The sequence below is a fragment of the Mauremys reevesii genome, linkage group 5 (genome assembly GCF_016161935.1).
Source record: "Mauremys reevesii isolate NIE-2019 linkage group 5, ASM1616193v1, whole genome shotgun sequence".
In the NCBI taxonomy this organism is placed as follows: domain Eukaryota; kingdom Metazoa; phylum Chordata; order Testudines; family Geoemydidae; genus Mauremys; species Mauremys reevesii.
This window is the reverse complement of record NC_052627.1, coordinates 63,230,106-63,255,262: the sequence shown is the minus strand read 5'-3', so window position 1 is coordinate 63,255,262 and position 25,157 is coordinate 63,230,106. Positions and strand designations below refer to the sequence as shown.

At 40.5% G+C, this 25,157-nt stretch overlaps 2 protein-coding genes across 3 annotated transcripts in view; one reads left to right on the top strand and one right to left on the bottom strand.

Moving 5' to 3' along the window:
- C5H4orf45 (chromosome 5 C4orf45 homolog) overlaps positions 1-7,080 on the top strand; it is a 105,688-nt gene extending 98,608 nt beyond the window's left edge. Inside the window, exon 7 of the mRNA XM_039539195.1 lies at positions 7,062-7,080. The gene's annotated coding sequence lies outside the window, so the exon portion shown is untranslated. The remainder of the gene's footprint in view (positions 1-7,061) is intronic.
- FNIP2 (folliculin interacting protein 2) overlaps positions 1-25,157 on the bottom strand; it is a 72,252-nt gene that overhangs the window by 39,980 nt on the left and 7,115 nt on the right. The gene's annotated exons all lie outside the window — the stretch shown is intronic.

Below are 25,157 nucleotides of genomic sequence, written 5' to 3'. Positions count from 1 at the left end.
ATTAGAGGAAGACTCTAAAAAGAGGGAAGTCCTTTCAAGGCAGTAATGTTCCCTGTGGTATTAAAAAAACCTGAGCGCTGAAAACTATGCCACCAGCACCAAAAGGAAATGAACAGTAAAAACATGAATAAGCCTGAAAACCCAGTGTGACAAAGTTCTGAGCCTGTATCGGTGGGTCCCATGCTTCCCAGCAGATTCAGTGGCTTCAGAAGCTCACTAAGGCCCTCAATGTGACCTCCCTTTCTTTGTGTAGTGGCAAAGGTCACAGCTTTATTAAGCTACTTTCATCACAGGCCAGTGTGGGAGGTGGGAAGGGGGAATACCCCACAGTCTTTGTTGTTCCTTAACACTCAGTAGGTGCAGTCCTGCCTCCTTCCTAGACCTAGGCCTGCTTCCCCTCTCAGGGGGTTGCTGAAGAGCAAGGGGGTGGGGGGAACCCAGGCCCACCCTCTACTCCCAGTTACAGCCCAGGGACCCTAATAGCAGCAGCTGTTGGCAGCTTCCCCTTCACCACTGGTGCTGCTTTGATTCCCTGGGCCACCTCCCCTTGGTCCCCTTTTCCTAGCTGCACCCTTCCCTTAGGATTCAGCTTCTCCTCCAGCTCCTTTCATCTGGGCTCTCTTGAGGACACTAGAAGGAGAGCTTTTAAGCACTGTGAGTCCAGCTGTCTCCATTAGCCTAACAGCCTTAACTGACCCTTCACCGGTTAATTGGAGTCAGGTGCCTGCATTAGCCTAACTACCTTAACTGGTTTCAGAGTAGCAGCCCTGTTAGTCTGTATCCGCAAAAAGAACAGGAGTACTTGTGGTACCTTAGTGACTAACAAATTTATTTGAGCATAAGCTTTCATGGGCTACAGCCCACTTCATCGGATGCATGCAGTGGAAAATACAGCAGGAAGATAGTGTGTGAGTGTGTGTGTGTGTGTGTGTGTGTGTGAGTGTGAGTGTGTGTGTGTGTGTACACACACAAACACACACACAGAGAACATGAAACAATGGGTGTTACCATATACACTCTAACGAGAGTGATCAGTTAAGGTGAGCTATTACCAGCAGGAGAGAAAAAAAACAACAACTTAGGATCTACAAGCTATCCTGAAGGACGATCCATCACTCTCACAGATCTTGGGAGACAGGCCAGTCCTTGCTTACAGACAGCCCCCCAACCTGAAGCACATACTCGCCAGCAACCACCGACCACACAACAAAAACACTACTGTATTTTCCACTAAATGCATCCGATGAAGTGGGCTGTAGCCGACAAAAGCTTATGCTCAAATAAATCTGTTAGTCTCTAAGGTGCCACAAGTACTCCTGTTCTTTTTGCCTTAACTGGTTAATTGGCGTCAGGTGTCTTGATTGTTCTGGAGTAGCCTTTGTTTGGCTATCCAGGGAACAGGGACCCGCTCATCCTGAAGCTGATGAAGATGCTCCTCGACTTATGCAAGCGTTCTGTTCCAGAACGCCTTTCATAAGTTGGCAGCTTCCCCTTCACCACTGGTGCTGCTTTGATTCCCTGGGCCACCTCCCGTTGGTCCCCTTTTCCTAGCTGCACCCTTCCCTTAGGATTCAGCAACGCTTATGCTTATGCTGTTCCAGAACGCCTTGCATAAGTCGAATTTTGCATAAATCAGGAAAGTACACCTGACAATTATGCCAAAAAAAAGAAGAAAAAAAAAGAAAAAAGGGAAAGCTTACAGAACTTTTTCTGTAAGTGCAGATTTGCGTAAGTCAGTTTGTGTATCCCAGGTAGCGTCTGTATATTTGCCTTCCACTACTCTTTTATAGCCTTCTGGTCTGAGTCCATCACACCAGATAGCCATCACATGCAAAGGAGCTTTAAACTCCTTTTGGAGAGGGGAGGAGATACCCCAGAAGGCTACAAGTCAAGTACTTAATAACCGCATGGAGGGAAAAAATGTGAATAAAAGCAACTATGGTTTTGTAATTAAAAAAGATAAAACAGCAGTAGTGCAATGGCCACATTGGAAGGTAAAAGTAGACATTAAGGTGGAGCCAGAACCCACACTTTTAAAAACAGGACTGAATGTGCATACCTTTACAAATCATGGTTGGGTTCAGCAGTGTTTTCCACTGTGTGCGATCCTTATGTTTGGAGCTTTGCCATCAGAAACGTGGAGGCCCTCAACTGATTGCTGACTGAAATCTAAACTTTTATCTCAAATAAGCATGTGACAGTCAAACTATTTTTGTCCAAAGTGCAGCAGAACTAAATATTTGTCTCTATTTGTCACAGTACCATAGTAAAGGACCAAATGTTTTCGCATAGGTTTTTACCCGCAAAAAACAAAAAAGTCCTTCTTCCTTTTGTTCCTTATGTTAACATATTAAGGGCCCAGTTTTAAATTCACATGAACTAATAAAATTTCAGGGGTAGATCTTAGGAACTAAGTGAACAAGTTACAACAAAAAAACCAAAACAAACAAAAAGCGTTTTCACTAATGCCAGAATGTAAACTAGCTATTTAAATGTACACATATTTGTTATATTCCATAAAAATTACCTGAACCTGTGCATCAGCAACTGATTTTTGTCAAAAATGTAACACTCATTTGGAGACTATACATAAATATACCACCATCAGACACAGCAATAACTGAGTAGTAGGGTGAAGGAATGCATATGGCTGATAACTGCACTGACACCAAGACAAGAACTCTTTGTGCCAGTCGGTATGATACCAATAATGAAACCTGTGTATAATTAACAAGTCTCAGTAATGCTTAAAAACTTGCTAAGCCTTGAATCTGTAAGCTCTGACAGTCAAACTTCTGGGATTCAAGGAGGTTGCAAACTCTGTGCCCTCAGCCTAGGTTAACCCTCTTATGTTAAGAACACATGTTAAGAATGTTACAGGCATTCTGATTTCAGAATAAGGTGACCAGACAGCAAATGTGAAAATCGGGATGGGAGGTGGGGGGCAATAGGAGCCTATATAAAGAAAAAGACCCAAAAATCAGGACTGTCCCTATAAAATTAGGACATCTTGTCACCCTATTTCGGAATGACTACTATGGAGACTTACTGCTCTTTTATGCTTTTTTCAATGCTCAAATCTCATAAGTGAAAGATTTAAGATTAGAAATATGACACCTTCTTATAGTGATTTACTGATTTGTGACTTTATACAAAAACATCCTACCATTCTACCAGAAGCACAATCCAAGTGTGAATGAAATTAAGTTATCACAGACATGATTGGTTTGTTAAATATGTGAAATCAGAGACTATACTCAATTTAATAAAATCTTTAGAAACAACATGTCATGGATGTGTAATATGGTAACACCCTGTTAAACAGAGAGATGAGGACTGTATTGCTGTATATCTCTTTAAACAAAAGCTCACTGCTATAATGATCATGCTTTCCTTTTTGATACACACTTGGCAAGAATTTGTACAAGTACAATAATTTCATAACTAAAAATAGTAAAAAATAAAAAAACCAAAACATTTCTTTGCAAATAATTCTCTCTTCAGAGCACTTTTCCCCCCTTCATCTTAGCTGAAAGCTTCTCTTCTTTCACTTTCTCCATGCTTCACTGTAATTTCTTGTTACATTATTTATGTAGCTTTGACTAAGCTCTTCAGGGCAAGGCATGTCTTCTTTTCTGTCAAGCACCACGCACATTTATGGCATTAATAAATCATAACCGAAAAAAATATTTACAAATTAGAGAAGTTCTCAGACAGGAAACTCATACTGAGTTATGGATGTAAACCAATATCTTTTAACATTTGTTGTTACTCTGACTTTCACTTTTTGAAAGTCAGGAAGACAACCAAAAGAAAGACAGACTCCTGCAATCCAAATCTTCTACACTCAGTAACTTCAACGCTAACCTTAGCTATGCTCCATTGATGCAGATTACCACCCTGAGTCTAACTTTGGCTATTGCCCCAGACACCCACCAGTCAAGACATAATTCAGCATAGCAGCCTGTTAACTTCAAACCCACCTGCTCACCAATCAGAGACTAGAGATTTGACAACCTCCTTCCCCACCCCTTTTTTTCCCCCTAGTATAAGCCAGAAACCACTTCTACATGCAGTCAACACAAAACCCCTTTCTAGTCACCCAGTCATGTAGGGTAAATAAAATATCTAGTTCCTAAAGACCTCATGAAGGCAGGCCTGAGATCATATTTCCCATATCCTACTTTAACCTTAGGCCCCCTAACCGCCACTACTTTCACACATCCTTCCAAAATAGGCCTGGATCTCTAAATAACTGAGGAAGGTTGGAAGAATGGGTGCAGGCTATATCATGCTGTAATATTTCTCATTTTACATTCATATATTCCAGCAGGGAAGATTTAGTTTCATTCATTCAGCAAGGGCTGGGATTCTCCCACTAGTAAAGAGGACAGATAAAGCTAATCGAGGAGAGTTAAGGTTGATGCTGGAATCATTCTGATATTAATGTTTCATGAATTAGAGCATTCTTGTTTCTTATCTACAGAAAAACTTGAAAGTTAACAAAAGTCTAATAGTGTTATAAGTGAAAAGATGTTTACAATCTTAATTTTGTATTAAAAAACACATTTCAAGTAATAGCATGGTTCTCCTCTGAAAATCCCTCCCTGCAATTTCAACTGGAAACAGTTTTTTCTTCTTCTTCACTTTCCCCCACCCAACTGTTGTATAATAAAATGCAACAGGGCTTAAACAATCATTGGTGCATCTAATGGGGAGGAAAGTGGGGGGCAGGGAAAAACACAACAACAACAAAAACATTCCTTCCTAATCTCTCAGGCAGTCAGCCTATACCTTAGAGGATGGAGGTCTGATTATCTTTCCTAGGTTACGTAATAGTTTTCACTTTACATAGCGTAGGAGAGTACATAATTTTTACAGCTCATGTAAGAAGCTGGAATGACATATGTGCACTGAAATCTTCTATCCAGAGCAGCATAGGTAGCAAAAGTGCAAGCTTCTCCATACCAGACAATGTGCTGAAGTGACATGCCTCAGCTCTGATCCGGATGGACCATATCTAGGGGACAAAGAGTACAGCTGTTATTAATAGTCATTTTAGTTTATCATGTTGCATAACAGACTGTCAAGGCCACATTGATTTCCTACACAGAGTGCCTTTGGAATAGGAATTTTCCTGACTAGGCTCTACAGAAAGGAAAAAAGTATATCCCACAAATAAACAAACCACTAGAAACAAGAAGTTGATGGAATTTCTTTGCTGCTTTAACTTGTCCTCTGTTAAAGGGCCCAATCTTGCGAAGAGCTGAACATCCTCAACTCCTACTGATTTTTATAGGAAAGAAGGATACACACCACCATGGAGGACCAGGCTTAATTGCCCTCTCCCATGAACAAGCCAGAGTTTCACAAATAGCTGTTTTGTTTCTAAATTACTTTAAATGGCTCTTCATGTTTTATCTTGATTCTTTGGACTATTTCCTCTGCTAAGTTTTGCTAACGTGTACTTTGTGTTCCAATCCACTGGTATTGCTTAGGCAAGACTTCCAGGTTTGAAAAGGATGCTTATCTAGCCCTAACCAACTCAAAGGGTTTGATCTTCCTTTCTAATGTTTTCTGATATCAAGGCAATGGGTATCATATGCATGTCTAAGACCACAAAATGATGCTGAAGGCTGTTTTGCTATTAATGATTTTCCTCACTTATATACACACACAATGCTTTGAAGAGGTAGGAGTACTAGACAAGCACTAAGTTTTGTTTTTAAGTCTGCCCTTTCAAAGATAGTCACAGTGTTATCACTAGGGGAGTTACCCTGTACACGATCAAACCTAATTGGGCTCTGCTCACTGTTACCCAGTGGAAATCCTACACACCTCATGTATTCTAAAAACTACAACCACACCATCTACTGCACTCCAGACTTCATCACTAGTTTCTCACCCACTGCCTATTGAGATTCATTATAGGATCCAGTACAAAAGTGAACCAAGGAGGAAATCAAAACAGCCCATGGATTTGCCTCAATTTATCTCATGCATTTGGTCTCTTTTTCCAATTCCATGCCTGTTCATTTATGGCTTGCCTCCTCAATTCCTTTCCACCTTCTCTCAGAAATCACAGTGCTAATTTGCTGAAAGGGGGACCCAAACTCCTTTAAACAAACAAAAATGGAATCGATACATGTTTGATTTTAAATTAAATGTAAAGCACCTGAAAAGCACCACGTTGGCTGCTTTATTTACCCACAGAACAGGGATAGCAGGGCCAGGAGCAGTGCAGACTTCCTCATACTGCCCCATGTATTTTACATGACCATCAAAGACCACATTCAGGTAGCAAGGCAACAGCTTTTGGCCAAGAATGAACTGAGTTGAATTGCAGCTCTGTATTCTGTTATCAGCCTGCTGAGGTACTGTGTCCAGTTTCCCCATCCCAGCTACACTGCGCAGCAAAAGCAATTAGAATCAATTCAAACTGACAATTTTTAACTCCAGACATTAGCCCATTAAGATGATGTTACCTAAGCTTCTGTCAAGCAGATCTCAAATCTTGCATGAGAAGGGACTTACACATAATATGCTGAACTGAAAAGGGGAACTTCAGAGAATGCCCCTCAGTCTATTTTGTGGTGCTATATTTTGACAGACCGCATTTTAACATTCTGAATTACACCAGGGAAAGGAGGAGGGGGGGAATATTTCTTGAACAATCCAGTTTCACACTACAAAACTGATCCATCCATGATTATAATGAGATCAGATGTCATTCAAATACACATGGAAAACAACACATAGACACACCCAGTAGTGTCATCTCCTTGTGGAATCCATCACAAGGCACAAGAGTCTCACATGACTACCATTTTTCCCCCCCTTCACAAAAGCACATAGCTGTATTTCCACTAGGCTGTTTCACATAACACACAGCTCCAATACCGTGATGTCTGAGTATTCAATCATTTCCTAAACTTAACGTGTCTTGGAGTCTCCCAGTGGAAATCCACTTGGAGCTTTGTGTTTAATTGCATTTGATATACGTTAAATATAAATATTACTAGTGTAACTATCTATTGACCAATTTCACCCTTGTTTTGAAGGGCAATTTTAGGCTCATCTTCATGCAAGAGAATTTCCCCCCCAGCTATAGTGACATTTCGCATTGCAGGAATGGTGTACAGTTAGTCCATGTAAATTACAGCAAACTTCTGCTTTGGTGAGTTCTCCTCTGATGTTTAAAGCAAGTTATTTTGTTTAAGGGTTTGGTGGAAGAGAAAAACCCATCCACACTTGCATCACTAATTTCTAAATTGTAGTGGAAGAATATTCAAAATAGAGAATTTACACTTTTTTCTGAAGTCCTAACAGCATGCTTAAGGGTAATTCCTAATTGTCTATTTGTAACACACTAAAGAAGTTCTATTGGTCCATTTCAAACCCATTTACAACACAGAAATACTTCGCAAACTGTGATGCTTAGTCAATTTTAAAGTACATTTTCAGTTCCTCTTTAACATCAATGTGTAATACAATCAGGGATATGCTTCAGTAGTTAAATCTTTGTGCGGTCAGTTGGAAAACACAAAGTAGCTATTTACTTTTTGTTGTTTTGTTCTGTTTTAATGTTCTGTTTATTAACAGCTGGTCCAGCTGTTTGCAGTTACCTGCTAAAAGGAGCTACCCAGACATTATACAAGATCCACCAAGTATTATGACTATTTTTGGATACCTGCCTAATACTAATATTGAGTTAACTTTAAGGCAGTTGGAACCAAACAAAAATGAGGAGCTGTGATATGTAAAGCGTACACTAGGGTAAACTTCAGGTGGATTAAAAACTGACAGTGGTGAGCAGGAGCAGATCACCCCAGTGTATGGAAAGATGCCAGAAATAATAATTAAGAATTTTAGCAACAAAAAAAAAGTATATGTTCACATAGTTTTCATATAGCTTTTCTGTAGTTAACGTGGCCAGCACTCTTCAATATCTGTTTGTGGTAACAAGTCATCCACTCAGGAAAATAAAGGACATGTTTAGATTTTTTTTTTTTTAATTAAAAGCTGGCTTGTTCACTAGGTTTCTTGTTAGAATTAGGTAAAAAAATTCCTTCACTCTCCCAAAAATAGTGGCAAAGCTGCTTCCTTAGACTTATTCAGATGTCTTCTGCTATACATAAGAGAGGATAAACTTGGATATACGGTGACCTCTTTTGCTTAGGGGAAAATTAAAATTATATTTGTTATTCACAAGCCTTGATTTGATTTCTTGATGTTGCACTTAGTTACTATATTATTTTCCATGTGTGCATCGCTATACACTGAAGGACGGTATTTTTTTTAAATGAACTAGAAGAGTATTCCTAGTTGTTTTAGAAAATTTAATGATAGCTGAAGTGATTCTAAAGATATTAAACAGTTTGAGATACCAATTAAATTCTGCATATTTATTTTAATATAGATCACGTTAAAAATTGAAAAATTCACCCCTTACTGCACTCCAAATGATAATTAGAGAGCGGCAAATACCAAGAAGCCTTAACCAGCATATTGTTTTCAGATCATCCGTTCTTGCAGGGGTCAACAGAACTCTGATCTCAACAAACAAAGCTTACAGCTCACCTTCATAATAGCCACATGTATATTCTGAAATCTATGCATATACTCCAGCTGAACAGGAACTCATTTGTTTAGATTTGAGAAGTATTTCAGTTTGCTTTAAAAACATTATTTTGAAAAGGTACAAACTGATGTTTCAGTGCAGCAAATACTGAACAAGCTGTTGGGCTAGTGATGTCTTTTTAACCTATTTCAACTAAACTCAGTAAGGTAATTTTTACTTTTACACCCAGGATGGAGGGGAGAGAGTAACGGAATTTTGTTGGACGGTAGCGTAAGAAAACAATACAACTTGGAACTGCTTCACAGCTTTCACTCAAGAGTTTTATTCATTGAATAAAAACAACATCACTAAGAAGTTATAGCAGGACACTAACCAAACTCAGTATTAGTTTATGGCCTGATCTTGGGATTTGTTCCTGGAGACGTTCAGCAATTGATGCAAACGTCCCCTCATTTCACCACTTTTCTCCCCTTCTCCTGCAAAATGTCACTGATTGACGCACTGACATGGGGCAGGCAAAGAAAATCAGAAACGGTTTTAGGAGGGGAAGGAAAGTTTGTGCCAGTAACTGAAACTACATGGTATTATCAAAACTAAATTTCTCTTTCAACTATTGTCATTTAGCACCCAGGTAGCCTGTATATACAACTTGCATTAGAGTCACAAATTTGGTCTGAGTAACTAAAGAAGAACAAAACAACTTTGGAGTATTATGGCCCATCTGGAATAAGAGGCCCCACTTGGAAAATAGCTTTTGAGTTCGTTGACTTTATGGCATTTTAGGCACATGGTTATATTTCCAATAGAATTTAAGCTAGAACACCCAATTACCTCTGAAAATTACATTTTCAAAAAAGATAACTGGCCTACCTGTTTTGCAACAATGTATTGACACTGCTTTTACTGTCAGTGCTCTGTTCTTCCACAAAAGATTTTTTGTTTGAGATATTATTTTCCAGTGGGCAAGAGGCATTATTACTGTTTCTTGCTTGGTCTGTTTGCCCTCCTGTGCTGTGTGCGGTCTTTGGAGTACCTCCACACATCTTCTTAGTTCAGATGTACTCTCCCAAAGCTTCTTGAAAATACTGAACACTGGCTTAAGAGATATGGCTTTAAGTGAGTTGCTTCACTATGGCTCAGCATCCAGCAACCATAGACATTTCCTCTCAGAGAAGAGATTCAAGTCTTTTGTAGCAATCCACTGTGTTTCTTTTTTAGAAGAAGAGTAGCATGTTCTGTCAACCATAATTCAGGAAGACAATTGCATCCAATGTAATGTAGTATTTATCCCAAATTAGACCACCACACAGAACTTTCAAATTTCAAAGCCCATCCAAGATTATCTCCTGCTTCTGTTGCTGGAGTTCTTCCACCAAGACCGGTACGCAGTCAGCAGATATTGATTTTAACTACCTTTGTTTCCTGGTATGTGATTATGTAGCTGGCAATTATTTATTTGGTCACAAGACCAAACCATATGGCCTCTGAAAGAAAGAGCATAGTTGCTTTTGCACTGACCCGCCCTTAACTGCAAGGTTGTTCCAACACTGGCTACAACACCCTCTTAATGGCTCTCATGTGAGCAAGTGTCATCTGACAACTCTTAGCAACCACCTATGGCTCAGCACCATACTTCAAATGCAAATAAAAATCTGTCACCAATACCCTACAGTTATCAGTAAGGAATGATTAACACCAGCAAACACCCCAGAATTTTTGCACAGTAATGGTTTTACTCTGTAAACAGTTTATGTTCAGCTAAGAACCTAATACTACTTAAACAAAAAAAAAAAAAAGGTTATACACAATGGAAGGGAAATCTGTTTACAGAATACAATTGATAGGTAAGATCTGGTGAATATGAGGGAGACAACATTTCACTTTTTACACTTGCTTAAAAATATGTCCCTTAAAAAGACTGATGTTTTAAAAACCAAATAGGAGTTTAAAAATGTAGTCCCTACTTTTTTTTTTTTTAATGACTAACATCCACTTGGAAAAACGGGTTTAGAACTAAAACCAGACTTTCGTTTTAAAACAAATGGATATTCAATCCCTTCAGTGGTGCATGTGTAACACTGACAGACCCCTGTCATTGGCAGGTCGGTCAAACCAGGGACCTCTGGAGCTACATGCATGAGCCTCTACTGCACGAGCTAAAAGCCATGTGGCTGTTAGCTAAGGCTGTAGACAGACTCATTAATCTCTAAGTGGTCTCGGTGCCACTAGATGGGACAGAACACTACACCCAGAAGGTGTTTGGGCTACACAGACCAAGAGGACATCTTGTTTTCTATAAGCTCAACTAACCTCATCATGGTCCAGTATATAATTGTCCCTTCTGCCCTTAAAAAAAAAAAAGGAGTCCACTCAAAAAACCCAAGCACTCCACACAAGATCACCATTTTCTGCTAAAATTTGCCGTAGAGTACTGTCTACAAAATAATAAGTTTGGCATTTATAAAGCCCTTTTCATCCACAGACCTCAAAGCTCTTTATAAGGTAAGTATTATCTCTGTCTTACAAATGGGACAACTTAGGGGGAGCAGTGGCTGACGATGGGGGTGGGTGTGCAAGGCTGGTGGCGGGGCAGAGCTGCAGCATGAGGGGCCGGACACTCCCCCTGCTGGTCCCTCAGTGAAACCCCTGCTGCGTTCCGACTCTCGGCCAGCAGGGCCCTGTCCCCCATCCTGTTTCTGGCCAGCACTGGCTGCGTGCTGTGAGCTGCTGTGACTGGTGAGTGTGGGCATGTGCCAGGCAGCAGCGAGCTATGTGTTGCCTCTGCTGCCCACCCATCAGCCCTTTATGTGCTCTCGCTCTCCTCTCCCTGCTTTGCTCCTTTGCCCCCTCAACCCCGTTGCTCCTACATATCCCCCTAGGCGGGGCGTGTCCCGCTCCCAGCACTGTGCGGAGAACCAGCCTCTGATCGGAGTGCTTGGGTCACCAGTAGCTTGGCCAGCAGGCTCCTTCCCTCCCCTAGTCTATACTGGCAACATAGCACTTTAACGTTGCTTGTGTGGTCACGGAAGAGCGCTGGGAGACAGCTCTAAAAAAACCAACTGCACGAGGAGCGCAGCTCCCAGCACTGGTGCACTGCCTACACTGGCACATTACAACACTGAAGCTTGCTGCGCTCAGGGGGGTGTTTGTTTTTTTTACAGCCCTGAGCGAGAAAGTTGCAGCACTGGCCCGGGACGCTGGCTAGGAGGAGCTGAGCCCTGCATGTGCCAAAGACCCGTTCAGCCTCTCTGCCCCTCAGCTAAGCTCGTGGAGACCTAAAGTGATTTTAAGCTTGTTCATGCCCCAGCCATGCAGGCTCCACAGCAGCCCCTTGGACAGGGACTTAGCTCCCTCTTCACCTGTCCCTCCTGCCCCCACCCCGAGTCCTTCCCTCAAGGAGTGCGAGGCTGCTTTGTTCCATAGGCGCCCTCTCCTGCTGAGCCACCTCTCTGGCCGGGTTCGCTGAAGCCCCTGCAGTCTGGTTCCCTGGGTCCTGGTGCACAATGCATCCCTAGGGCTTAACCCCTTCCTGCCTGTGCTGTAGCTGGGGGACAGGAGGCAGCTGAGTTATGTCGGTGGTCAGCAGCAGCCTGGAGGTGTTAGCTGCCTTTCAACACTGTGCGGGCAGGAGGGGACAAGCTGCTTCCAGCCACAGGGGAGCAGGGAGGGTGGAAGAGATGAGCTCTGAAAACACAGGGGCCAGGTCATCCCTTCCCCCCGCCCTCCCCTGCAGCTGGAAGCAGCTCCTGTCCCTTCCCTCCCCCACACACAGTGCTGAAAGGCTGCTGCTGGACACAGTCTGGTGTAAACCCTGGCAGAAATCTGGGGAAGGGAGCATGTGACCCAGCGTGCCCTCTTCCCTCCCCCCCACCCATGTTGCCTCGGGAAGATGCAGCACCAGGTACCAGGAGATGCAGGTCCATCCCGGGGGCCCAGCCAGGCTTGGAGGATCGGTCAGTTGGTCACACTTCCCCTCCCCTCCCCTCATGTGAGAGAGGTGTACAGGAGTGTGTGTGTGTGTGTCAGCTCTCCCATATGAGCCTTAAAGATAAGAAGGTAAATAAAAAGAATCCAGCTACGCAGTATTTCTTTTTAACAGGGGCTCAGTCAACTTGATGTTAATTTGAACGTTTGTACTGCATAGTTCTGATTGATTGCCGCTGAATTCACTTGAACATGAGTAATTTTACCAGGTGTCCCGTATTCAGCACAGGGAAATATGTTCACTCTAAGCATGGAGAACTTCACTTCCTACTCTATTTGAGACCTTAGTTATGCTATCAGTTACCATCATGGATCCCTAGGAACTGCGCTACACTGCAGCTTTTGAACAGTCTCTTCGAGGAACCCCAAGGGGTCTGCCTCACTCTTCCTCCGGCATAGGCCATGCAGCCTCACTGCCTTCTAAACTGAGCTACTGGAGTTCTGCATCATACTATGAGCTCTACTATGCAAGTCCAGCTGAGAGAGACTCCTAGTAGATATCTATACACTCTTCAGGGGCTAATGCACTCCAGCCAGTATTTGCAGTGACACTCAAGCAGCAATTTCAAAACAGTGGGGTTTATTAATTGACTGGAGCACAGCACTGTAAGTCCATAAGTTAGCATAGCATAAAGGTTAAAACACAGTCCATTCTGGTCAGCTCAGAGCAATTCACCCGCCAAGCTGTAGTGAACTCCATTTTCAGGCCCTGTCTCTCTCTCTGCCTCCTTAGTCAGTTCCCAGTGAAAGAACCAAGCTTTTTACAGAGCCCACACTTATTCCCCCACCTCACCCCTCTCAGTCTTTTGTTCTCAAGCTGGGGGTCTCTGCTCAGCTCCCCTGCTGAGAGTGCAGCTCCATGAGTCATTAGAGCTTGCATTATCTCTCCGGACCCCATGTTGATCTGGGTTGGTTTCAGCCAGTTCCTGAATGACTCTATTCATTCCACCCAGACAGGGACATGACGCACACACCTGTGTTTCTTAGAGACACAACTTAATCCTGAAAGACAACTTAATCCCCCACTGGATAGCAATGCAAAGTATGAGGGAAACTGAGGCACACATAGGCCTCAAAAAATTACCACTTACATCAAAGCAAAACAGAACCCTTAGAAAAAACAGTTCTTTCTAGACATACACTCTCCCCATGAACACTTTTTGATTATGATCAACAAAAGCATAAGATTAAAACTTGTAAGACTGCATTTCAATTTTAAAAGACAATGGAATGTGTAGGATTTATGTTTGTGCAGCGCTGCAATACAGTGAACCACCTGAAAGTTCAAAATCTAACAACTTCAGTTATGTTTATTCCATATACAAGTAATGCTAATACACAAAGTATTAATTTGCACTCCACTTAACACATACACACACAAATATATTTACTATGCTGGGGAGGGGAGACTAATTTGACAAGCAGTATTTTAGTGTCATACTTCCAAGATATTAATACTGAATGAAAATATATTTTATATATTTTAGTGTAAAATAATTTGAGGAGGATGGGCTAAGACTAGTGGAAGAACAGAAGATGCTGCCAGTTGCTCGATAAGCTTTCCTCCTCCTCCCCAAAGAAGAATGCTCAATTAAGCTATTGTAATCAAGATACAGTATCAGTGTCTGGTGCTAGAATCATAGAATGCAAGACTGGAAGGAACCTTGAGAGGTCATCTAGTCCAGCCCCACCTACTGAGGCAGGACCAAATAGAGTCAGGCCAAATAGAGTCAGGCCTGGACAGATGTTTGTCTAACTTGTTCTTAAAAAACCTCCAGTGACCAGGATTCCACAATCTCTCCTGGAAGCCTATTCTAATACTTAACTATCCTTGTAGTTAGAAAGTTTGTCCTAATATTTAACCTAAATTTCCCTTGCCAACTGAGGATTAAAAAACAACACAAAAATATCTGCCTGATATTTTGAGATGCAGCGTACTCAGTTCCCACTTATGTCAATGGGAGCTACAGGTACACAGCACTTCTGAAAATTGGGCCACCTAGTTTTCTAATCTTCTACTCATATGACCTCATTTGCCATTTTGACTGGAATTGTCTGTCAAGGAGGAATATGGAGTTATAGCTTTGACTTCCTTTTTGCCCTTTCCTTTCACTACTACTGCCATCCCCAGGCACCTCTGGATTAAACACTAATGGCCACCATATTGGAGGCATCAAGTGATTACCAGTTTACCAGCCCAACACTTCAATAGTAGCTCATCACTTCCTTTCTCTAAGCAATTTTTGAAGGATGCTCAATCTGCAACATAAGGCCCAAATAGGAAATCAACCTACAGGCAGGCACAGAGCATCCATAAACAGTGATTCAGAAAAGCCTCCTACCCTCCTGCTATAATCCATTGGGAAACGGAGGTTAGTCATTCTTTTTATATGACTATTTGTCAGTATGTCACTTGTTCTGTTTGTAGGTCACTTCTAAACCTAGGTAGACCTAACTCTTCTTCACTTTGATTGCTTTTAAAATGGCAGTACTGGTTATGCATTATTAATCCCAAATGCAGTTTCAACACACACACACACACCCCTCCCTCTCAAATATCATGATGAAGTCCAATAGGATATAAATTCCTGTACCAAAAAAACTATCCATTAAAGTCCAAGCATTGTTTCAAGGTTTGTTTCCTTAGAGACGTGAATGAAGAATCTACAATATTCTCGTAAGATTTTCTTTCCCACATCATTTAAAGAGATTAAACTAGACATATTTGTAGGCAAGCAAAAACTTTCACAAAACTTCTTGCTAAAAGAGCAAGTGTGATTCAGGGACACAGACAGCAAAACCAAACCAACTTCTCTCCTTTTAACCATATACTTTTACATATTGGCTGGTTCTCCTAAAACTGAAGCAGTAAATACAATAAACGAAGCCTGTTAAAAGGTAGAGAGTAGCACCAAGTATTTGTCTTATATAAACAAACAGATGTCAGATTCCACTTCGCCTAAAGATAGATTTCCTTCTGTTCCAATTGTTGAACCATTTATTTGTGGTACTTTCCAAAAACTATGATTGCCAATAAATAAAATGTTTTCTCAAAAGACACTTCTCTCCATATTTACCATGAGCATGCAAAATTCTTACACACTATATAGCTGCATTCTTTTTCTTTTACTTATTCATGTAAACTAACCCTGAGACAGTGAACAACCTGCTGAGCCTATCTAATCCACCTTGTTTAACTCTGATGCATTGTTACCAGTTTCATACAAGTTAGACCAGATCCTTTCTACATTAGTCACTCAAGTGAACAAGCATGTGACTTACACTGCCTCTCTCTAGCTTTAGATTTTCCACGTAAGCAAGGAGTCAAGTGTATTCACCCACGAAAACTTATGCTCCAATACGTCTGTTAGTCTATAAGGTGCCACAGGGCTCTTTGTTGCTTTTTACATATCCAGACTAACACGGCTACCCCTCTGATACTCTGAGGTCTCGTTTCAAGACCTGCATGCAGAGTCTTATCCTAATCTACAGAACTCAATAGTTTGGGACCTAGATACCCAACAGAGCTGCAAAGATAACATGCAAAACAAGAACAGTGACGCTGAGGAAGTCCTAGACAAGGCTCAGAGGCAGAGAATGTTTTCAGCAGTAATCCCAATAACAGAATTCCTTGCTAGAGAGAAGACTGAGCCCAAGGGTGGCTGTGTTGAGATAAAAAAGATCAAAAAGATTTTTTTAAAAGTTTGATCAGTTACTAGCTCTAGTTTATTATAAATTCATGTCAACTATTTCTCAGATTTTATTTCTGGAAAAAACCAATTTGTTGAAGAGTTTCAAAAAGTTCCATATTTACTTTTTTTAAAAAAGGGTGCAAAATACATCTTTAGTAACAAAGTCCAGCCTTTGGCCTTTAACACCAATTTCAGATTTGTCTGGACACCAGCAGCTTGACTAAAACAAGCAGTATTTATTCTGTTTAATGTGTCCCAATCAGCAGGAGAGCTCCACCTCCTCCTATAGTCATCCCCCTGTCTTGGGGGATGTCACTTGTTCCAGACTGAATCATGTGATCAGGTCAACTCCAAGAACACAGCTATTAAATAAAGATGCTGCCAAGGCACATCTGACAACTGCTTTCGCCAGAAACTGAAATGGGGCAGAATCTCTTACCCTGCCAGTTTTACTGCCCATACACCTACGAACCTTACCAGCTATTGTAACAGTATATTTGATAGCAGAATTAAAACTACACATTGTACTTTTAAAGAGGCCAATTTAGCCAAGACAGTGGAAAACAAAAAACAAAAAAATCTAGTATTTTTATACTTTACCAATTCTTGTATTTTTAATCAATTAATAAGGAATAAAATAAGGAGTATCTCAGAACCTAAGGCCAGCAGACAGCATTCTGGGGCTGACAGCCTGGAACTTGGGCTTGCCTGTCCTTTCCTACTACTTTACTCTCATTTGTACAACCTATTTTCTACTAGGTAGCTTCCAAATTACAGCTCAAAAAGAATTTTTTCTTAAAATCAGAAAACTCCAACATCAAGTAACCTGTATGTACTTGTTACAAGTGATTGAGGACATAAGGCCTGATGCTAAGAAGTACAGACCACCCTCAGTTCTTGATGACCTCAAAAATGCTATTCAAGTTCCATTTCAGTAACAAATAATGTTGGCTTTTGACTACTTTGTTTTTAAAAAGTCTACCTCCTTTATTCACCTGCCAATAACAGAGTTTCACCTGAAACAAATGAAGACAATACTTGCACCTAAACAAAAACATTCAATGCGCTGCTTCACACTGCTTCAGGTGTTTGCAGTACCATCAGCTGACTGTGACTATTGGAATTCCAAATAAAAATATCACGATACTAACCAACAATCCATTAGTGAGGCTAGATCCTTAAGATTTTTTCCCCTCCAGCCCCAGATAGTCAGGAAATTTTGGAGGAGCTAGTAGTTGTTAAATCCCTTTGTCCCATTGATATGTTGACTTTGTGGCTGTTGTAAGGTAGAATATAACAAGTAAGTTGCAAAGTGAGGTTAGCACATCAGGGGAAGGGAGAGATGAGAAATGAGAATAATGTGTTCAATACTCATGAACACTTACTGGTTTGTCTACATCGTAGAAGGGTGGATGTGTATATACATATTAAAACACACACCACAGAGAGACAGAGAGAGGGACACAAACAAAAACCCAACAAAAACAAAAAACAACCCCTCTCTCCACCACCACTCCCTCAGCACGGATAGCATAATCCATAGCCAGCATCGAGATGAATGCCAGGAAATCCTGGAGCAGATGAGTTAAGTGATATAACTGCAGACGGATATAGTGTCAAACCCACAATTTTCTCTAGTTTTAGCCAGAGATGTGATTTGTTCCTCTTGTTGGTTTTATGACAGTGTGCCTGTTCTGCACAGAACATTCTCCTTAACCCTTTTTTGTAAGGAGGGCTGTTGATGACTTGTCCTATAAATAATACTGAAATGCTAAGGCTTGTGAAGAAGTTAGAGGCATGTAACCAGTTCTAGGACACAGCATTAGGACTCTTCTGCTGCAACACCCTAAACTCAGTTGCTAGTGTCTTCTTGGATTGCAGAGGAAATTAGGACAATGCTTGCTGCTGGATTTAGGTCCAGTTTGCCCCAAAGTACATGGGGCCCTGACTAATTCGGATACCAAGTTGTGAAACAGAGGGATGTCAATTCAGTTTTAAATAAAGGCTTAGTATCTTACCTATGAAGTTGTATGTTTCTTTTAAAAGAAATGATATTTTTCAAGTCCAAGTGTACAATACACAGAGTCAGGTATTTCATCTTGTATTGCAATACGCAAGCTATGGAGAGTTTTAAACAATAAAAAGTTCTATGAATACCTGTACAGTGTTTAATAAAAATTGTTATTTTACACTCAGATGCCAAAATGTTGCTTGCAACCTAAGAAATCAGGCAGTATTTTGGAATTCACTGAATAGGTCTGCACAAAAACATGCAAGGCTAACTACATCAAAAAACTGGTAGGTATCTTGAAATTTAAGGTCAACTCTTTACATGTGGAAAACATACTGCTGATTTAAGATTTTTTCCCTAAAGGTTGCCAAGAAGTATATGGCTAAATGTACAAGCGTCAAACATTGGAAACTCTTTTTTGGCTGTACTAAGGGACTTCAGTATAGCTAGAGTTAAAATCTCAAATTCTTACTTCCTGCTGGCTAAAAATTTGTCAGGACAGCTGGCCAAATCTCCGTTTCACATCATTGTTATTTTAATATTTCACTAATGAAAAATAAAAAGCCACTGTTGCACTCAAATATCTAGCAGACATACCAACACTGCATTTTAATACAAATATCGTATTGTTCCTTTACACCACTGGACCTAAGTTTAACTCATAGGTGCAGATTACTCTCGACATTTCATCCATTGGTTTATTTTACTTTAAAAAAAAAAAATCAGATGGATAGTGTCAACAATAATTTGTACCTGTAAGTGAAACAATGGATCGACTAGGTGTATTTAAGAACCAAATGCCTGTTTCAAATTTGAAAATTCTTCTTCTTATTTTCCTCCCTGTTACTCCATTAACTACTGAATAGTTTTTACCATTAGGATCAGCCCTAGATAGGTATTTTGAGTTATGCCATTTTAATAGCAATATTGCTCGATTTAGGTAGAAAAAGAATAAATTTTACTGCATAAAATGCTTGCATAATTTTCTCCTCAACGTATTTCCTGTGGCACACCCATAAAATTACATGTGGGGTGTTTTGAATAGAAGAAAATTGGCTCTTGGAAAATGTCTGGAGGTAGACAACTGTTTGATCTGGTCATGGAATGGATAGATTTAACTGCATTCTGGAGTCTCCTAAGCACTAGACTTTTACTGATTGAGTTACTCCCCTACACTGGGGCTTGGAACCATGTCCAAAACTGCTTTAAAGCACAGCTGTAGCAAATGTGGTTTGCGGTCACATGCAAGTTTTACAGGTTGAATTGTCAACCCTCCAGGATTGTCCTGGAGTCTCCGATTAAAGATGTGATGAAATCTCCAGGAATATATCCAACCAAAATTGGTAACCTTACTTGTAAGTCCTATCTTGATGGGTAAAAGGGTGTGTTTTCCCCAATTGTGTTAGCTTGACATGTTTGAAGAGCTCTCTTACTGCTAGTTAAGACACAGGTTTAAACATCTGAAGGTGTGTTCACTGGCTGTGATGTAAGCTCCTTCCCCCACCCTCCCAGCTAAAAACCAGGGCAGCTAAAACACAGCTTCAAATATGTTAGTTTAATGTGATTAAAAAGCCATCTTAATGCTTGTTAAGATGCACTATAATGCAATTGAACTAACATGACTGAAAACCCCACACCCTTTTTACCAATCATGATAAAGCCAAAGTGTTATATTAATATGTATAAAGTGGCCTGGCTGCATTCACAACCTAAGCTATAAACATAGTTCAATCTAATTTACTATTAAGCAGTTCTTTCAGGAATTCATAACTGTGTTAGCTGCACTGAGTTAACCAGTCCTCCTAACTCCCAATGTCCCCTGAGATCGGTGATCCTATAACGTTCTCTGCCACAATATTCCCAATACTTTCTCCCTATGCATCAACTGCCCCAGGAGTCAGTGCAAGTAGTAACCAGGCAGTTAGCCATAACATGCAAGCAACTTTTTGTGATACTCTATATCCAGGTTGATAAAATGAAGATATCACCGGAGTGTTCAGAGTCCAAGATGATGACAGATCTCTGTTTGAAATCTGGAGCAACAAGTTCATCTAAACCAAAGATAGCCTGGCAAAACACAGACAGTGGATTTAATGCAAACAAATAACTGTGAATCATCCAATAAGGAGAAAGAGGATCAGGAAGAGATTAAATGTAACGGTACTTTGTATTTCTATAATTATTTCAAACCAGAAGCCTAAGCATTTCACTAACATTGAATTTAGCCTCACAACATCTCTGTTGGGAAAGTAACTACAGTGGAACTCACAGGTTGTTTACAGGGGTGCTGTGAGACACATTTCATTAACATTTCTGTGCACCTTCCTCGAGCATCTTGGGCAGAAAGAGATATAGAAATGGAATATGTTAGCAAACTTTGTGAAAGTACACAGCAGTGAGAGTGTCTAATTGATTCAGCTAGTTTCACAACACTCACAGCATAGATTTCATTTCACTGTAATTTCTCTTCTACACTAGGCAAAACAGGAATTGCCACTGATGGTAGTAGAAATGCCCATAAAACACAGTATTTAATATCCTGGGACCAACAGGGCTACAACACTGCATACACTGTAGCATCCTGTCTACATACTAAAGTGGCCTTATAAATACCCAAGAAGTTTGTTGCTTTGTACTGTAACACTTTTTAGCTCACATCTAGATGCCCCAAGTACAGTCCATAATAGTCCCCCTGCCCCGAGTGCAGATGAGAAGGCACAGTTATTGCAGCTGAAGCAGTAAATCTAGTCCGCCTAACTCCATCCCACAATGCAGTGCTTCTCTTCTTGATCTGTATTAAGGTATATCTTGCAACTTTTCTCTGCACTTCTGAAGAGAGCTGTGTGTGATTAATTGGTGCACACTGTTATTGGCATTGCATACATGGATCAGTTCTAATCTGGTCATTTGCAAAGACAATTCAAAAAAAGTCCAGAAAATGGCATATTTCCCACAGAAGTTAAAAAAAAAAAGATTGTCAAAAATTCCAGGAATAAGACCTACACATGTCCCCTCAGCTCTTATGGGGGGGGGGGGAAGGGGGGAACAGAATCCCAAGATTTCTTCCAAGGCTGCAGTTGAAGTAGAGATGGGGGGGAAGAAGAGGGAGGGAAAGAAGAGCAAGACAGTTAGTACTCCTGTAGTAAACCTGGAAAACTCAGAAATCTCTGAAGGCTCTTGCTCAGTAGCGAAGAGGGTGGAAAGGAAATCAAAACAGCTTCACAGAGAGCTATAAGGACATGGTACCTACAAGAGTGAAGAGCCAAAGGACTTACTTTTTCAGACATCCCCAGACTGGGAGCCCTATTTCTGTTAAAGTACCTTACTCTCCATCATGTCCTTATTAGGCTATTTTCTGAGTGAATTGTTTGCAATAATCTCCATGAATTGAACTACTCTGCAGTTGCCATTACTGGGGACAAAGAAAGGTCTTGTATTGTACTTTATCTGTCAGTAAGCAAGACCACAACCTAGAAAGTCTCTTCACCTAGTGCTCACTGCTCCCACCTGGATAGTTTGGCCATGGGCTTCGTCTCACTTTCCACAATGGCTACCATAAATGGTCTCTTCAAAAGTTATTCCTAAACCCTTATAAGCATTTAGGGCCAGATTTTTTTTTTTTTTTTTTTTAAAAAGGTCCTTATTTTGACACACACTGGCATTTCTGGCTATGGTCGCTACCTGGATATCTATGAACAGCAAGGAGCCCAGGTGAAACTCAGATTATAGGAATCTATTGAAGTAAACAGCAACAACTTAGAACAAACACACAAATGCCACTCAACAAACCTCACTACTGCTTTCTTTCCTTTTACAAAGAGTGGAATATTGCCAGGCTTGCAATAAAGTGCTGTGAAGTAGTGCTTAGCGAATGGGATCTCCCCAAGCATTTCGGCACTATGACCAAAGGAATTACTTGTTTCAACTGCCAAGTGAATGATATCATACACCAAAGCTAATAAACAGTTACCAGCTAGAGACACTGCACAGTTATAATACAACATCCGTTCCATTATGGACACCAGAAGCACCAGTGAATATTTAAAGCTGAAGTAGTGGCCTGTTTGCCAGTTTCAAATCCAGCTGAAACATGATCTCATCTTTTACAGTATGCATGTTAAATGAAATTATATCCTTTTACAACATCCTTTCACTCAATCTCCCAACCAAGAGATTTTATGGAAGTCATGAAGCAGAGACCACACATTTACCAACCTAAATGTAATCCAGAAAGAGTTTGATTTATTTTGCTTTACACATTCTGACATGTCGTGTAAACTGTTAGCTTCACACGTTTCCCCCTCTTAGTTAGAATTTTTACACAACCTCAGCCCTCAGCTTCCTGAAGACAGTTTCAGTCTACAGAGCTGAAAGATGCAGAACGGCATTAATATGAGCCAGGACAGACTTACAATTGCCATGATCAATTTATCCAAAGCCGAAGTCATTCATTTCTCTAGAGCCACTACCCTCCCACACACAAATGTTTCACTTAGGTAATTAGTTGAAATACAAGAGCATTAGAAGATTCTAACTGAATACATTACATTCTTTTAGGAAGCTTCCTTACTGTAGTCCCCAAGATCTGCATTTCTAGTGTCTGGCTCTCTTAATGGACTTTCTACTGAGCACATGGAGCCAGGAGCTTCCCAGAATCTCTAGTATCAGCTGCATAGCTTATTCTTTGAAGTGCAGTAACAGCCAGTATTAAAGGCTTTGAGGAACGCTTGGGTTTTAACTATACAAAAGTATGAATGTTTTCTCTCACACACAAGAACAATTAGGATTTCTTAGAATGTTACCAACAAGCTACAGCCATCAAATGCTTTGCAGCTAAAAGTAGTATATACACATTTTTTTACAGTTATGAAGTTGGTCATATTTTTAATTTTATTATACTGTGTTTTCCCCGTAACAGTAATCAGTGCTAAATGACAGAAACTGAACAGGCTTGAGAAAGTCACCTATCGGTAGCAAGAACAACTTCTCGTGGTAAGAGGTAAGGATGTCTCATCATTTTCTGCAGAATTTAAACTTTCATTTATTAAAAAATAAACCAAAACACAAACGTTTCTCGCCTTTATAGGTCCAAAGATAATTTCCCAAAACGTGAGTCACACCGTACTGTTTCCCAAGCTGCAGACAGACAATTTAGAATATAAGAATGGCAACACTGGGTCTGACCAATTTAGCCTAGTACCTGGTCTTCCGACAGTGGCCGGTGCTAGGTGCTTCAGAGGGAATTAATAGACCAGGGCAATTTATTGAGGGAATCAATCCCCTGTTGTCCAGTCCCAGCTTCTAGCAGTCAGAGGTTTAGGGACACCCAGAGCATGGGGTTGCACCTCTGACCATCTTGGCTAATAGTCATTGATGGTCCTATCATCCATGGATGTATCTAATTCTCTTTTGAACCCAGTTATACTTCTGGCTTTCACAACATCCCCAGGCAATGAATTGAACAGGTTAACTGTACGTTGTATGAAGAAGTATTCCTTTTGTTTGTTTTAAACCTGCTGCCTATTCATTTCATTGGGAAACCCCTGATTCTTGTGTTATATGAAGGGGTAAATAATTTTAATAGATTTAATTGCAGAACTACTAACTTTGGTATATAACCTATCAGTTAAATCCGCCTCTGTACCAGATGGGTGGCAGATACCTAATATAATGCTGATTTTAAAAAAAAAAAAAGTCTTCAGTGGCAACCATGGCAGTTACAGTCCAGTAAGTCTAACTTCAGTACCATGCAAATTGGCTGAAATTATAGTAAAGAACAGAATTATCAGAAACATAGATGAACACAATATGTTGGGGAAAAAGCTTTGGTGAGGCATGATTTCCCTTCACAAATCTATTAAAATTATTGGAGGGAGTCTAACAAACATGTGGACAAGGGTGATCCAGTGGATATAGCTTACTTGGATTTTCAGAAAACCTTTGATAAGGTCCCTCACCAAAGACTCTTAAGCAAAGTAAAGAGTCATGGGATAAGAGGGAAGGTCCTCTCATGGATCAGTAACTTGTTAAAAGACAGGAAACAAAGGGTAGAAATACAGTTTAAGTTTTCACAATAGAGAGAGGCAAATAGTGGGGCCCCCCAGGGATCTGTACTGGGACTAGTGCTGTTCAATATATTCATAAATGATCTGAAAAAAGGGGTAAATAGCCAGGTGGCAAAGTTGGAAGATAATATAAAATTACTCAAAATAGTTAAGTCCAAAGCTGACAGTGCAGAGTTACAAAAGGGTGTCATACAATTGTGCGACTGGGCAAGAAAATGGCAGATGAAATTCATTTATCCGCACTGAATTTCGTCTGCCATTTTCTTGCCCAGTCACACAATTGTATAGCTGTCAGCTTTGGACTTAGCTATTTTGAGTAATTTTGTATTATCTATTGCGTTCATCTATGTTTCTGATAATTCTGTTCTTTACTATAATTTCAGCCAATTTGCATGGTACTGAAGTTAGACTTACTGGACTGTAACTGCCATGATTGCCACTGAAGACTTTTTTTTTTAAATCAGCATTATATTAGGTATCTGCCACCCATCTGGTACAGAGGCAGATTTAACTGATAGGTTATATACCAAAGTTAGTAGTTCTGCAATTCATAACTGAGTTCCTTGAGGACTCTTGGATGAATACCATCTGGCCCTGGAGACAAATTACTGTTTAATTTATCAATTTATTCCAAAACCTACTCTGGCTCCTTAATCTGGGACAAGTTCTCAGATTTATCACCTAAAAAGGATTGTTCGTGTGTGGAATCTCCCACATATCCTCTGCCAGGAAGACTGATGCAAAGAATTATTTTAGCTTCCTGCAATGGCCATGTCTTACTCGAGGTGCTAACGGAGCACTCAGTCATCCAGTGGCCCCACTGA